This window comes from Haliotis rufescens, unplaced genomic scaffold (assembly GCF_023055435.1).
Source record: "Haliotis rufescens isolate VD_foot unplaced genomic scaffold, xgHalRufe1.0.p SCAF_5, whole genome shotgun sequence".
Taxonomy (NCBI): Eukaryota; Metazoa; Mollusca; class Gastropoda; order Lepetellida; family Haliotidae; genus Haliotis; species Haliotis rufescens.
In genome coordinates, this window is record NW_025964223.1 from 5,303,987 (window position 1) to 5,320,071 (window position 16,085).

The following is a 16,085-nucleotide window of genomic DNA, read 5'->3' on the forward strand; positions in this document are numbered from 1 at the left end:
ACTTAACTGAAAAGTCACCACAAATATATGAACATAATTTTAATATGCATCTAATGTTGATTTTGAAAATTTAACTATCAAGATTATTTTACTTTAGTAGATTATTGAAATGGTGTTCAGTCTGACATGCCAATTACTTCAGTTGTCTGCATGCTGCACGTGGTCTTTCTCTCGCCCGCTCTCGGCGAATTCGTTTTATACCGCGACTTCTGTATTGTGTCACTGTAATATATCCCGATGGTTTAATATTCCTTCTGGTATTTCTTGCATTTAGATGGTTCATAAGTCAATTAAAACATTCCTCCTCTTGAGTTGTAATATAAAACATCGAACTCGAGAAAAGCCCTCGGGCCCCCGGGCCTTTTCCCTAGGACGCGGTAAGAAGAGGGGGGGGGGGGGGGGGGGGGGGGGGGGGGGGTGTCATGGTTTAACTATAACTTATTATCCTCAGTTACACGAGGAAGGAATTTGCAAAGAAATTGGTATTTGAAATTATTTGGATCATATTCCCAAAATTTGCTCGGACGATATCGCTAGGCGAATAAAGCGGCCTGGCCCTACACTGTGAGGAGCGCACGCCATTAAATAAACTCCGATGAACTGACTGTTATCGTGGAGTAACGCTCCACCTGAAGTCATCGGTTAGATTTATTCTATGGAATCGATAAGCGTCATATTCCACCATTTAGAATCGCTGCATCACTTAACGCCGGCGCCTGAACGACTGTAATAGGTTAAAAGGTACGTCGACAGGTCTATTGTCGTCACGTCCGTTAGTAATGCTCTCTGTAGCTATTACAACACGGCGTTGGATATATGTTGGTATATATACTGAACTAAACAGTTAGGGATCATGAATATTTTGTGAAGTTTATTTTGTAGTGAAGACTGAGCACACAATTGCATAAAAATATCACCCAAACAATTTACGATCCTTAACATATATTTGTTCCGCTTATTGTGTTGTGTTCTTTTGGAAGTACATTACTCAAACCTGTCTCTTGTTTTCTTTGAGTATTGAAGATATACTTGTGCGTTATTGAGATTAAGGTGGATAGAAATTCTTAAGTATGTTATGAAAATAATAATACTTGCAAGTTCGTGATTACCACCATGTGTTGTGTCATGTGATAGTCACGTGCATGGACATTTTCGAATATGGCCACCTCTGAGTGCTTGCCGATCGCGAGATTCCGTCCATGGCTGCCGAATGCATCGAACGGGTGAGAGTTATTGCCCTTTTGACGCTAACATTAGACGTAAGATACTCATCTTAATTATGAACATGCAGGAGGTTGATCTGTTATATCATTGTTGTTATTACTTTGAGGATATATATTCATCTCGACTGTTCATCTGAATAACCGATGGATTGAGTGAGTGAGTGAGTTGGATTTAACGCCGCTTTTAACAGTGTTCCAGTTATATCGCGGCGTGTCAGCTGAATGTGGGAGGAAAGCCTGAAGAGATGCAGGTCTCAGACGTTTACCACTTCGGTGAAACCCACGAGCACGGGTATGGTGCTGACAAACCTAGAAACATAATGCCCCCCGCTCATGCTGACTGATTGTTTAATATTGCTTGAGTAGTGATACGAATATATACAACTTAGTAGTGGGACAATTAATAGTAACGTTTCTTACCTTAGTGAATAAACAGTGAGTTTATCAGTCAGACACAGAGTGATGTGTATTTATACCTGTTCTTGCTGCTATATATAATCATATTTTCTGATAAAAAAAGATGATATTGTGTCGCTATCCCGACAGAATTATATAATTTATTTTGACCGAGGCATAAAGGTGTTTATGCGTGAAGTCTTTCATCTCCAGATATACACTTGAAAATTTAATTTGACCAAAAAATTACAAAAGTTGTCAGAACATTACTAGGCTGGAAGCAGTCGCTGAAACACTGAACACTTAAGATCAAAACTTAATTATGATACCCGATATGAAATACATCACCACCGAATAATCATTTCTTGTTTGCTTCATTTGCCGGACAGCGGAAGGTCCGGGCTCCTGTCCCCGGCCGCGTCATACCAAAAGACGTTAAAAAATGGTACTTGTTGTTATCCTGTCTGGTGCTCGGCATTAAAGGGCTAAAACAAGGACTGGTCGGCTCGGGGTCATGCACTTCGCTTTATTATATAAGTCCAATAATTTTGGACGCGACGTTAAACCCCATTTCGGGCGGTCGCGTAGCCTCGAGGTTAAAGCGTTCGCTCGTCACGCCGAAGACCCGGGTTCGAATCCCGACATGGGTACAATGTGTGAAGCCCATTTCTGATGTCCCCCGCCGTGATATTGCTGGAATATTGCTAAAAGCGGCGTAAAACCAAACTCACTCACTCATTAATAGCCACCATCAAATATGGTTGTATACTTTCGTTTGCCCGGGTAGGTTATATTCCAGGGCGATAAAAGTACTTATTGAACTATGTACCAATATTACATTGGTATCACAATAGTGTTATAAAGTAGTACAATACTATAGTGGCAGTTAACACGCCATCGATCGTCATGAAATCTCCATGGATGAAGGAAGAACGAGTACAAACCTATGTTATTTAATTACGTTATTGAATCACATTGCATAAACCATTGTCTCTATTGTTAAAATACCATAGGCGTGCCGTCGATAAAACCAAATCGTTGTACTTCAATATTAAGGTAAGTGGATAATCTTACTTACATTAAGTGGTAATTACTTATTAACGTCAATAGAACAACATTCTTACCAACTCGAATACTCAACTGTAACTAAACTTCGATTACAGTTTATGGGAGAACAGTGAGTAGTGGGAGAAGGTCGATACTGTCAGAGGCTATCTAGTCTTCTCCTCCATCAGTGCCACCGCCAATAGCATCCCCCATCACTCCCGCACCACGACTCCACCACCACTGTTACATTGTGTATCGAGCTGACGTTTACAATTAGATTGGTGCAAAACTCCGAGTATATGTGTGAGTGTTTGATTAAGCGTGTATTGAGTAGGGAATCAATAAATAGATACACGAATTGTTGTTGATGTGTTCAGTGTATAGGTCACCGTGACCTGGAAGCTCTCTGTGGTGTCGGATGCATTCTGTGCCGGACTTGTATCCGGTAGAGGAACACCTGTTTATAATGTACTTATCGCATTGTCATATAATAGGGCGTCGTAAAAATAATTTACATACATATGATATTGATCATATTTTGACAAGCTGTAAATTCAATTGAATATTAAGTGGGTTAATTGTTTTATTTACTGTAGGTGAGTATGTTTAATTGTTTGTTTGCTTGTTGTTTAACGCGGCACACAGCAATATTCCAGAAATATGAAGGCGGTCTGTAAATAATCGAGTCTGGACGAGTGAGAATGTGAATATGTGGATGCGCAGTATGGCTGTTGTTGTTGTTGTTGTTTCCTATTAAAATGTGTTTTGGAAGACACGAGGAGAACCGCTTTGGTGTAAATTCAGACAGCATGACCACCAACTAGGAAGTTCAATTGTGAATCTGCACGGATGATAGTCCATGATTCAGATATTCACAAGCTGGTGTTTTGCACATTCCAACAAGATACATGTGTAATTTATATTACCGTAATCGACGTAATAAGCGTCCAGGGCGCTCTCAAAATTAGAAACAGGGGGCTCTTATTAGAATATTATATTAGTAAAAAACAGTTAAAGATAAATTTCGTGGTTTATGCTGACAGCCTGAAATGTTTATGTACGACAGAATTTAATTGCCCATAATTAAGTGTGCGTATAACACATGAGTGCATATTGTACGCTGTGCTAATTAGGATTGTTCACTGGCCAATATATTAGCAAATATCGCCGTGGGCGCTTATTACGTCGAATACGGTATTGATAACATTTTGGCCGTCACGTCCAGATAAATTAACCTTGGATACCAGGATCCGCTGATCGTGGGTTCGCATTCCATATTCACCGCGATTATGATTATTAGTCTCTCCGGTGGTTGGGTAGCCTAGTGGTTAAAGCGCTAGCTCCTTATGTCAAAGGCCCGAGTTCGATCCTCACATGGGTACAAAGTGTGAACCCATTTCTTGTGTCCCCCGTCGTGATATTGCTGGAATATTGCTAAAAGCGCAAAACCAAACTCGCTCACTCATTGGTCTGTTAGCATTACAGTGCAGAGTTGTGTCCCTTTGTTGAAGGATCCTCTGATTAGGGGTAAGAATTCCAGACTCCAATTATGGTACTCGGCCTGTCAGCTGTTGGTTTTCATCAACCTGCATCATTTAAGGATTTCATGCCACGTCGTGACATAATTACAATTCTTAACAAAAAAGATCGAGCATGGATTGTGGGTGGATTAATGGTCAAATATAGGGTTCTTTATTTTCACTTCAATTGTGGAAAAACCGTGGCTTAATTTCATGATAGCCTGTAGGTTTTTCTGAGACCGAATTACCTTCACGATTAATCCTAGCCTGTCAGGGCTAGCACATTTATCATCCAACTGTCCATTTCAGGGACTTTTTACAATAGTGTAATTTGAATTCAAGTCACATTTACAACCAGTTAAAAAATACGACCTCCTTGGTTCTCCTCCTCGTTAAAGTGACATTGCCTCTCTCAACACCATGCAGACCGATGTGGAAGTCTTTGCCTCTCTCAACACCATGCAGACCGATGTGGAAGTCTTTGCCTCTCTCAACACCATGCAGACGGATGTGGAAGTCTTTGCCTCTCTCAACACCATGCACACCGATGTGGAAGTCTTTGCCTCTCCCAACACCATGCAGACCGATGTGGAAGTCTTTGCCTCTCTCAACACCATGCAGACCGATGTGGAAGTCTTTGCCTCTCTCAACACCATGCAGACCGATGTGGAAGTCTTTGCCTCTCTCAACACCATGCAGACCGATGTGGAAGTCTTTGCCTCTCTCAACACCATGCAGACCGATGTGGAAGTCTTGCCTCTCCCAACACCATGCAGACCGATGTGGAAGTCTTTGCCTCTCTCAACACCATGCAGACCGATGTGGAAGTCTTTGCCTCTCTCGACACCATGCAGACCGATGTGGAAGTCTTTGCCTCTCTCAACACCATGCAGACCGATGTGGAAGTCTTGCTTCTCCCAACACCATGCAGACCGATGTGGAAGTCTTTGCCTCTCCCAACACCATGCAGACCGATGTGGAAGTCTTGCCTCTCTCAACACCATGCAGACCGATGTGGAAGTCTTTGCCTCTCCCAACACCAAGCAGACCGATGTGGAAGTCTTTCCCTCTCTCAACACCCAGCAGACCGATGTGGAAGTCTTTGCCTCTCTCAACACCAAGCAGACCGATGTGGAAGTCTTTGCCTCTCTCAACACCATGCAGACCGATGTGGAAGTCTTTGCCTCTCTCAACACTAAGCAGACCGATGTGGAAGACTTTGCCTCTCTCAACACCAAGCAGACCGATGTGGAAGTCTTTGCCTCTCTCAACACCATGCAGACCGATGTGGAAGTCTTTGCCTCTCTCAACACCAAGCAGACCGATGTGGAAGTCTTTGCCTCTCTCAACACCATGCAGACCGATGTGGAAGTCTTTGCCTCTCTCAACACCATGCAGACCGATGTGGAAGTCTTTGCCTCTCTCAACACCATGCAGACCGATGTGGAAGTCTTTGCCTCTTTCAACACCATGCAGACCGATGTGGAAGTCTTTGCCTCTCTCAACACCAAGCAGACCGATGTGGAAGACTTTGCCTCTCTCAACACCATGCAGACCGATGTGGAAGTCTTTGCCTCTCTCAACACCAAGCAGACCGATGTGGAAGTCTTTGCCTCTCTCAACACCATGCAGACCGATGTGGAAGTCTTTGCCTCTCTCAACACCATGCAGACCGATGTGGAAGTCTTTGCCTCTCTCAACACCATGCAGACCGATGTGGAAGTCTTTGCCTCTCTCAACACCATGCAGACCGATGTGGAAGTCTTTGCCTCTCTCAACACCATGCAGACCGATGTGGAAGACTTTGCCTCTCTCAACACCATGCAGACCGATGTGGAAGTCTTTGCCTCTCTCAACACCATGCAGACCGATGTGGAAGACTTTGCCTCTCTCAACACCATGCAGACCGATGTGGAAGTCTTTGCCTCTCTCAACACCATGCAGACCGATGTGGAAGTCTTTGCCTCTCTCAACACCATGCAGACCGATGTGGAAGACTTTGCCTCTCTCAACACCATGCAGACCGATGTGGAAGTCTTTGCCTCTCTCAACACCAAGCAGACCGATGTGGAGGTCTTTGCCTCTCTCAACACCATGCAGACCGATGTGGAGGTCTTTGCCTCTCTCAACACCATGCAGACCGATGTGGAAGTCTTTGCCTCTCTCAACACCATGCAGACCGATGTGGAAGTCTTTGCCTCTCTCAACACCATGCAGACCGATGTGGAAGTCTTTGCCTCTCTCAACACCAAGCAGACCGATGTGGAAGACTTTGCCTCTCTCAACACCAAGCAGACCGATGTGGAAGTCTTTGCCTCTCTCAACACCATGCAGACCGATGTGGAAGTCTTTGCCTCTCTCAACACCATGCAGACCGATGTGGAAGACTTTGCCTCTCCCAACACCATGCAGACCGATGTGGAAGTCTTTGCCTCTCTCAACACCAAGCAGACCGATGTGGAGGTCTTTGCCTCTCTCAACACCATGCAGACCGATGTGGAAGTCTTTGCCTCTCTCAACACCATGCAGACCGATGTGGAAGTCTTTGCCTCTCTCAACACCAAGCAGACCGATGTGGAAGTCTTTGCCTCTCTCAACACCAAGCAGACCGATGTGGAAGTCTTTGCCTCTCTCAACACCAAGCAGACCGATGTGGAAGTCTTTGCCTCTCTCAACACCATGCAGACCGCTGTTGAAGTCTTTGCCTCTCTCAACACCATGCAGACCGTTGTGGAAGTCTTTGCCTCTCTCAACACCATGCAGACCGATGTGGAAGTCTTTGCCTCTCTCAACACCAAGCAGACCGATGTGGAAGTCTTTGCCTCTCCCAACACCATGCAGACCGATGTGGAAGTCTTTGCCTCTCTCAACACAAAGCAGACCGATGTGGAAGTCTTTGCCTCTCTCAACACCATGCAGACCGATGTGGAAGTCTTTGCCTCTCTCAACACCATGCAGACCGATGTGGAAGTCTTTGCCTCTCTCAACACCATGCAGACCGATGTGGAAGACTTTGCCTCTCTCAACACCATGCAGACCGATGTGGAAGTCTTTGCCTCTCTCAACACCAAGCAGACCGATGTGGAAGTCGCGGAGTTTGACTCGATTGATTGATTGATTGATTGATTGATGATTGATTGATTGATTGATTGATTGATTGATTGATTGATTGATTGATTGATTGATGTTGTTTAACGCCGCACTCAGCAATATTCCAGCTATATGACGGCGGTCTGTCAATAATCGAGTCTGGACCAGACAGTCCAGTTATTGACATCATGAGCATCGATCCACGCAATTGGGATACGATGACATGCATCCACCAAGTCAGCGAGCCTGACCACCCGATACCCGTTAGTCGCCGAGGTTCGACTTGGACTGTGACTGCGCTGTGTTGGTATCAGCCAGGAAGGCACCGGCAAATGTGGCCAACCATGACATCAGAGACCTTATGGGTGAAACACGGCATTTTAAAACTACAGTATCATTGGAACAAGCTTCACTTCCTATATATTTCAGAGATACATGGCATCAAACATTTGGCCTGAGTTTACGACATACGACTGTTTATGAAATAATTGAAAGAAGACATGTATGCTGAAAGGTTTTGAAATAGTTTTTATTCCACTACGAACTAACGACAGAAAAATAAGATATTTTTTGTACGGTCCGCACACACAGCGATCGTCACTGAAGTTAGTTGACGTCAAACGTCCTTATGACGTCACAGCACAATTGTATCCTAGCATCCATAAGGTCCCGTGTCTCCTCGTGGGTCACAAATTAATTATTTGTTTTCGGATCCCTTTCTACTTGATTGGCATCTTATCATGAAAACATGATATTTTTTACGGGCAACCAAGGACACTTTTTATGGACGTTATATGACATTTTTTATGGACATCATAGAACACTCTTTATGGACATCACATGTTTTGTTGACATTATATGACACCTTTTATGGGCATCATATGACGCTTTTTTTATGGACGTCATCTTCTGTATTGTTTATCACGACATGTTGGAGGAGCAAGATGTAGTCTTTCAACGTCGTGACAAAGAATAGAGAAGTTGATATTAAGTTTAATTTAATTATGCCAAACGCGTTAATTGAAATGTATGCCTGCTAAAAAGGTGCCCTCTGTATTCATATATATGTATTGATAACCTTAGAATGTTAATAGTTATGATTACCCAGATAGCAGTCAGACTTTGGGCCAACGTTATCACTTACTTTGGGCCAACGTCTGAATGAGTGAGTGAGTGAATATGGTTTTACGCCGCTTTTAGCAATATTCCAGCAATATGTCGGCGGGTGACACCAGAAATATTCTTCACACATTGTACCAATGTCAGGTATCGAACCCAGGTCTTCGGCGTGACGAGCGAACGCTTTAACCACTAGGCTACCCGACCGCCCCGCCAACGTCTGAATGCTAACCGGGTATATGCATAGAAGATGTCGTTTTGCAGACATACGTCTTTTCAAAAAAGACAAAGTTAGCTTGATGACAGAACAAACACAGGGTGATATATAATGTCCATCTCCTTTAAAACTATGTTTTATCCCTTTGGTGGTATGGAATTAGTCATACAAAATTTGAATATGAAAAGTATAAAATTTTCATTTTTAAAAATATAAATAAATATTTTTTAGAATGCCTTAGGGGGGTTATCTTCTGCACAAATAAACACCCATGCATATAAATACTTCAAAGAAATACATATTACTAAACCCATTAGTGATAATGGATACTTGTCATTTATGTCGTGTCGATAAACGCAATTCCGTTGTGGCGTATGTAGGTCAAGTAGAACTTAAGGTATAGCTCGTTTAAACAAACAAAAAGACTTTGACCTGATTACGATCTGTCTTGTGTACTTTTGATGTACCAGGATCCGCTGATGGCGGGTTTGAATCTCAATTCTTTGGTCTGTCAGTACCCGTGCTTGTGGGTTCCATCGATCGGTGGGACATGTTCACGACCCATCACTTAACTTTCCTCCCACATTAAGCGGACACGTCATGATATATCTGAACTACTGTTCAAAGCGGCGTTATGCCCAACACACCAACCGACTATGATCCTAATTTTACAAAGAAGACAAAGGCAGAAAAACACACGATGAAGTTGATTACTTTTATTCTTTCAATATTTCTCTTCCTCTGTATGGAAACCAAAGTGTTAGCTCTGTTAAATCTGCATCTTTGATAAGAAACATGCCGAATGACTCGCATGATGGAGATATGCCTTTGATGAGAAATACGTTTTGTTTTCGTCAGAGTAAAACAATATCTTTCACAAGAATTAGGCCCCTTTGGGAAGCGTGAGAACGCCAACCTCCTTTGAATTTCTCCTGGCAGTCAGTTTTGTACTTTATGTATACTTGTTTTTTCAACGCACATAAGTTGAAATTTAAAGCACGAGACAGTGCTTTACTGAAGGTGCGATTTCATGCGTCAGTGGTTAAATTTGTTTCAAAGAGTATAAAAAAAACTCCTGGGACACACAAGGCCTTGTTCTACAACGCTATCTTAACGCTACGTCCACCACCCACCTATACTTCAACATTGCCTTACATTTGGGGCACGGCTGGCCCTTTCGTCAATTTGCTGTGCAGAATTAGCGCCTCTTAGGCTTGCCAGAAACCTATGATTGGTTCGAATCCTAGATTAGGTTTGACAATACCTAAACCCATGCTTGTGGGCAAACGTTTAAGACCTGCATCGATTTGAGCTTTCTTCCAACATCAAACTGACAGCAGCGTTAAACTGAACTCGCTCACTTGACAGACTCGTGAAGATCCAGGGTAGAATAGGTCTTCAGCAACCCATGCTTGTCGTAAAACGCGATTATGCTTGTCGTAACAGGCGACTAAAGGGATCGGGTGGTCAGGTTCGCTGACTTGGTTGAAGCATGTCATCGTATACCAATTGCATGGATCTATGCCCATGACGTCAATCACTGGATTGTTTGGTCCAGACTCGATTATTTACATCAACCAAGCCAGAGAGCTAAAAAAAAAATGTTGATGCTAAAAAAAATGAGTGTAGTGGTGTTAAGACATTGCAAGTCAACAAACAACTGATCACCTAAAACAAATTATTAGATTATGAAAAAAAAATAAATAAATAAACAAACTGTCCTTCACGTATGGTATTCCGCTCCTACGCTTTCCTGTTAAGTGCTGTATGTTGTATGGACTTCCGTATAGTTTCGAAAGCAATTCCTTTTTTTGTTCCGCTACATGTGTGTGTTTTGTACGGGAGAACGTGTGGAGATTTCCCCATCCCAAACTTTCCCTCTCGCCGCTTATTTCCTTCTGTGTGACAGCTATTCCCTCAGACAATCCCTTCACAAATAGCCGTCATTACCAATTTACAAACCCGCCGTGCCGGACGCTGTATCGTCGGATCATAGGTTTTCGGGCATCATACTTTTTCGGACGGCCATGTTTATCGCGATTTCTCGCGATAATAACGGGGAGTGTAGCATCACACAGACATTGTAAATACTCAGATGATGGCTTGTTTTTAAGAGAAAGTTGTCTTTTATAAGTGAATGAGACGTTTTACAGTTGTTCATGTGATTAGAGAGAAAACCTTCGAAAAGCCATAACAAGGGGGTGCGTCAACACATATATTAAGTCGTTGGTGTACTTATTTACACACTACATTTTCGTAAATTGAGCCAATATTCATTCAACCGATTCGCCGTATTGACGGCTAAAGTATCTGTTATACGCAAACAGCCACATAACAACTTGGATAAATATAAATGGCTGCAGACAGAGTCTATGGTTATAAACAAATGAGTAAATACTAACGCAAGAAGGGATCATTTACATCAATATTATAACATCTCTCCAACAAATATGCACTTATTGGATTGTGGTTTAATGCCGCTGTATTGCAGGTATGCATCAGTATCAAGGTTATTGACCTCGAAGATGGGTTTCACATATTGTACCGACTTTGGAACATAAACTCATGTTGGGAATTGGTGAGGTGGGGTGGAATGGGGTTTAAGTGAGTGAGTGAGTATGGTTTTACGCCGCTTTTAGCAATATTCCAGCAATACCACGGCAATATCACACCAGAAATGGGCTTCACACATTGTACCCATGTCGGGATTCGAACCCGGGTCGAACGGCGAACGGGATCGGTTGGTCAGGCTCGCTGACTTGGTTGATGCATGTCATCGTATACCAATTGCGTGGAACGATGTTCATGATATCAATCACTGTATTGTGTGGTCCAGACTTGATTATTTACAGACCGCCATCTTATAGCTTGAATATTGCTGAGTGCGGTGTTAAACAACAAACAAACATTATCGCACATATAACGCGTGATATCATACATGTATCATATATGAGTTGTATAAAATATGAAACTACATAGCTGAATTGTTTTTATGTTCACATTAGTTTGTGGAAACATAATCTGAATCGGTCCTCGTGCGTTTCATGAGAATTCTTCTATACCTTTTGCCTCATTTTGTATCGATCCATCATTAATCACTATATCACTGTCTCGGTTTCGTTGAGTCTGTGATGTTGACTTTATCCCTCATTGATGTTTCTGTACTAAAGGACAACTTTAAATATAAGCCCTTTTGGGCCAATACTGGGAATAAAAGTGACATCGATCCTTTCCATAATCAGAGGAAGTCTCTTCTGAAAGCAGAGTCCATTGTACGAGTCCGAGTATATCATAAACATGTGTTTAAGAATCACTATCAAATAATGATGTGGCATCCGTCACAAACACATGCAAAGGCAAGTCTATTATTCACCTAAAAAAAAAGTAGGTCGGTAGGTCCGTGAAGGTAAAGATGATTTTTTGCCATATATTTGTTTTTATCCGTCTTATAGATGTCCGTTTGGTACACAGACTTGCTTGTCTTCAAATATTAGATAAAGGCGTCCCGAAAACCTCTATATTTAGCCTTTTCGTATTTGGTATATAAAGTTCAGAACATGCAAGAGCTGAAAAGAGCAAATTAGTCTAATTCTCATTGCTATGGACACATCAAATAACTTGCATAACAGATTCTAAATTTGTTCCTCATCGCTCTATACAAACAGACCTTGGGAGCCAAACAACTTGATCTCACCTGTTCTGTTATATATTTTTATGTTATGTAAGATAAGAACGATTAAACAGTTTTGGTAGAATGTAAATGATATTTCATGTTAGCCATTACGAATATGCTGGTGTATGGAAGCCCCATGCTCATAATACACAGGCAATCCCCATTTTTTCAAAATCCTGGATCCGCCACTGTAGTGTATTTGTAACCAATACGTTTACTTCCATTATTAAGCTTTTAGCATTCTCACTGTACGTCCTGATTCCATTCATTAGCTATTGCGTTATTTATAGTAACATAATCGTTTTGTTATCTCCCCTACGAGTGTTTTTCCCGAACAAGGTCAAAGTTCATACTAGTCCGGAAGTGATATTGCTTGGAACAGTAGCGATGCTCTCTCGCCATGGTATGGGCGCACTTCGTAACACCTCCAGGTAAATTATATATTTCCTTATAGAGTTGACGCCTTGACAAGCATTGAACGCGAGCAGTTATCGATTTTGTGCAACGTTCTATTCGTTTCCATTTAGGTGCGTGTCGTCTGCTTGTGTTACGAAGTTTTTCTTCCAGTTTTACATGTAGCAGACGACACTCCTCAGATCCAGCAGTGTCCAGGTGAAGAATTACTGCTCTACATTTGCCTCTGTGTCAATATAGCGTGTTTACTGTATTGCAATGAGAATTGAATGTTTTGACGTCCTCTCCAACAGGTTGTCGATGTGAATTCTTCTTGATGGATCGGATTTAGCAGATGAAGATTGTGACAAGATATTTAGGAAGCGAGCTGGGGAGGCATTCGAAAAACGTGAGTCTGACATATGTTTATTTTCCCTGTTAAACACTGAACCAGGGAACAGCAGGTATGTGTCATTACTTGTTTACATATTTATTTAATCTGTAAAATTCATAACATTTGAATTAAATGTGCAAATATTGCAACTGTAGACATTAGCCCCCTGGCGGTCATGTTTTGTGTACAACTAGGCCATTTGGTTTGGGGTGTGGCATTTAATGTTTTAAACGTATTTGGATTTGCATTTGAGGTTGAACAGTTTCAAGTTGGCATATTGTTTTAGTGTGATTGACATCTGTGTGGTCTGACGGAATGTTAACACACTGGAGCATTGATGTTGTTGTCATGTAAAATTCTAAACAGCAATCTACAGCATTACATATCATGTGTCCGTGTCGTTACTACATATGTAGAAGTAGAGATGAGGACGAAAGATAACAACATTTGTTTCTCTGGAACCACTGCGAAAGTTTGCATATATTGAGGTAATTCATCTCAAATATTTAAAAAAAAAATTGAATGTTTTTAAAGTATTAAAACAGTTATTGTAGAATTATTGATTTCAGTTACCATGGTTACTGCACAAGGTATATGGCTGGCATCTGAAAATAATATTCTTTTCTTTGTATGATGCTATGCAAATTACATACATCATTACATAGCTGAATACTAAAATTGACACAGCAGCTGAAAAGAACATTCTACTTGGGTATGTGGTTATTCATATCCCACTCATTGAATAACTCAGTTCTTTGAACAATATTGCATATAATGAATTAGTGAAGGTGGTGCAGACTACTGACTTACAATCTGTGCAACATTGTGTAAAGTTTGTAGTCCTTTGTGTCAATGTCATAATGAGCACACTGTTTGTTACAGTATGTAGCCATAGGCAACACGATTGTAGCTCCTGTTGTGGATATATATATATATGTCAATGTTGAAACTTGATTATCAATACTGTTTCTAGATACACCATTAGGACTTCTACCTTTTAGTTCAACCTGAATAACAGTTAGTCTGTTTACTGTTTTTCCCATGCTTATAAGAAGACAATCATAGTCTGCAGACCTGTTTAACATTTTTTGCTATTTTACACACTATTACATAAAGCCTCACAGCTCCAATACTGTTGTAACATAATTTAGGATTCTTGGCAAACCGGGACAAACTGATTGCTTATTTTCTCCAGCAAGCAGTCTTCCCCTCATGGGGCAATTACAATAGCTAATGCTTTTGTCTACAGACACCGAGGTTATCTTAAGTCAATACACACAGTATAATGCTTCCTTTCTGCTTAAACTTTCTAAACTTTCTTCAACGATACACTTACTCCTTAGTTAAACATTCCGTAACAAACGAATATTAAGCTTTTACATATATCAAATAATCCATTTGATTTAGGATGATTTAGCCTCTGTGGAACCTTATCAGTGTGGTAATTTGTTTTCTGTCTACTGGATTCAGTGTTTTTTTGTATTACTCAGAATTATTTCATCTGTCTATGTCAGTTTAATCTCTAGAAAGGTATTGGAATTGCCTAAGACACTTTTGAAATTGTTCAAATCATTAAACATGTACAAGAAATTAGAAATAACGGACAATGTCTAACAGGATTACTGGAAGTATCGAAAAATCCATATCTCCCTAAAAAGAAATTCACTACTTTATGCAACTTCAGCATTGGCATCGGCTGTGTTGCCCACTTGAATTAAGATTTATTGTCTTCTTTCTTACATGGACTGCCATGACTACAGTTGTATACTGCAAGTCAGTTTCTTGTGTATACAGTTCAATTCCCTGTAGCTATTGTAGAGTTTTTTCATATACATATTAGGTATCTGATAAGTGTTTATTCCAGGTTGGTGCATGCAGGGTTTTAAATGACACAGAAGAGTGTGCCCTGTTTGCATAAATACATATTGTGTATACATATTGCATCCCGAGGGAATCACAATGATATTCATTATTCTTATATAATTATAAAGGCACTGTAATTAGAGTAATTATCAAATTTTACTCACTCACTCACTCATAGTATCTTATTGTTATACAATTTTAACAGTTCACAATTTGGAAGTCTACTTCTTGTACTGATGACAGGTACTTGTGATCATTATTCAGTGAAGTGCTGACATCTGTACTTCAATTATGTTGGCACACAAATTTCCATCAAATATTTTAGATATATGCATGTGGTGCCATGAGAGTTGTTATATGGTGCCTGGCACAGATGCAAAGAGACAATGACATGCATGTATCAATACCCACCATGGGCGGATACAGCTTTTTTGAAAAGGGGGGGTGCACAATTAAGATCTATTTATTGTCTTTGCTGGTAATTTATACAGAAATAAAGATTTTTTTCGAAATAAAAAGGGGGGGTGTGCATCCCCCCTCTGCATCCGCCCATGCCCAATGTAATTAGAGTAATTATCAAATTTTATGGTACAGTACACTATGCCATTTCATTACTTTACAGGACCCTCATATCTCCTGTAAGGACCCTTGAAATTAGTTGTTGGGATTCCCTGGACCCTCAGTTTTGAAGGTTTAGGCTAACAACCCCTGGGCATGGCAGCATATTGCTATGTCTATATCAATTGTCATGCGAGATATATCATATACGTGCCCTACAGTTTTACGCCACCTCTAGCAATGTTGTAGCAATATTTCAGCAATATCACATCTGTGGACACAATAAATGGGCTTCAGAACAAGTAACAAGGCTGGGAATAAAAACACTGTCCTTCGGCATGATAAGCAGAAGCTATCAGGGATTTATCTAGCCCTGTCCAGAGACCGATATTCAGCCCCAAGTCTGTAGCTATTGTTAGCATAAATTCCCTTGTGGGAATTAAAAATTCCCTATTTCATGTTATATTGTTATAACTAATGTGATGGCTTGGCCGTGGTGACTTGTAATCCATTGATAACAGAACCAAAAAAGAGAAAGAGGCTTAATTTTGCATTATTGCATTGAATGCAATGTTGCAATGCAGTGTCAAAA

General features: G+C 41.0%; 1 protein-coding gene across 6 annotated transcripts in view; it reads left to right on the plus strand.

Moving 5' to 3' along the window:
- LOC124133591 (arrestin domain-containing protein 2-like) overlaps positions 1 to 16,085 on the plus strand; it is a 148,545-nt gene that overhangs the window by 30,238 nt on the left and 102,222 nt on the right. For 5 of the 6 annotated variants that reach the window (XM_046498035.2, XM_046498033.2, XM_046498037.2 and 2 more), the window contains exon 2: positions 12,993 to 13,087. The gene's annotated coding sequence lies outside the window, so the exon portion shown is untranslated. Of the gene's footprint in view, positions 1 to 12,520; positions 12,717 to 12,992; positions 13,088 to 16,085 lie in introns of those variants that run through there. The other variant, XM_046498034.2, reaches the window with a different exon arrangement.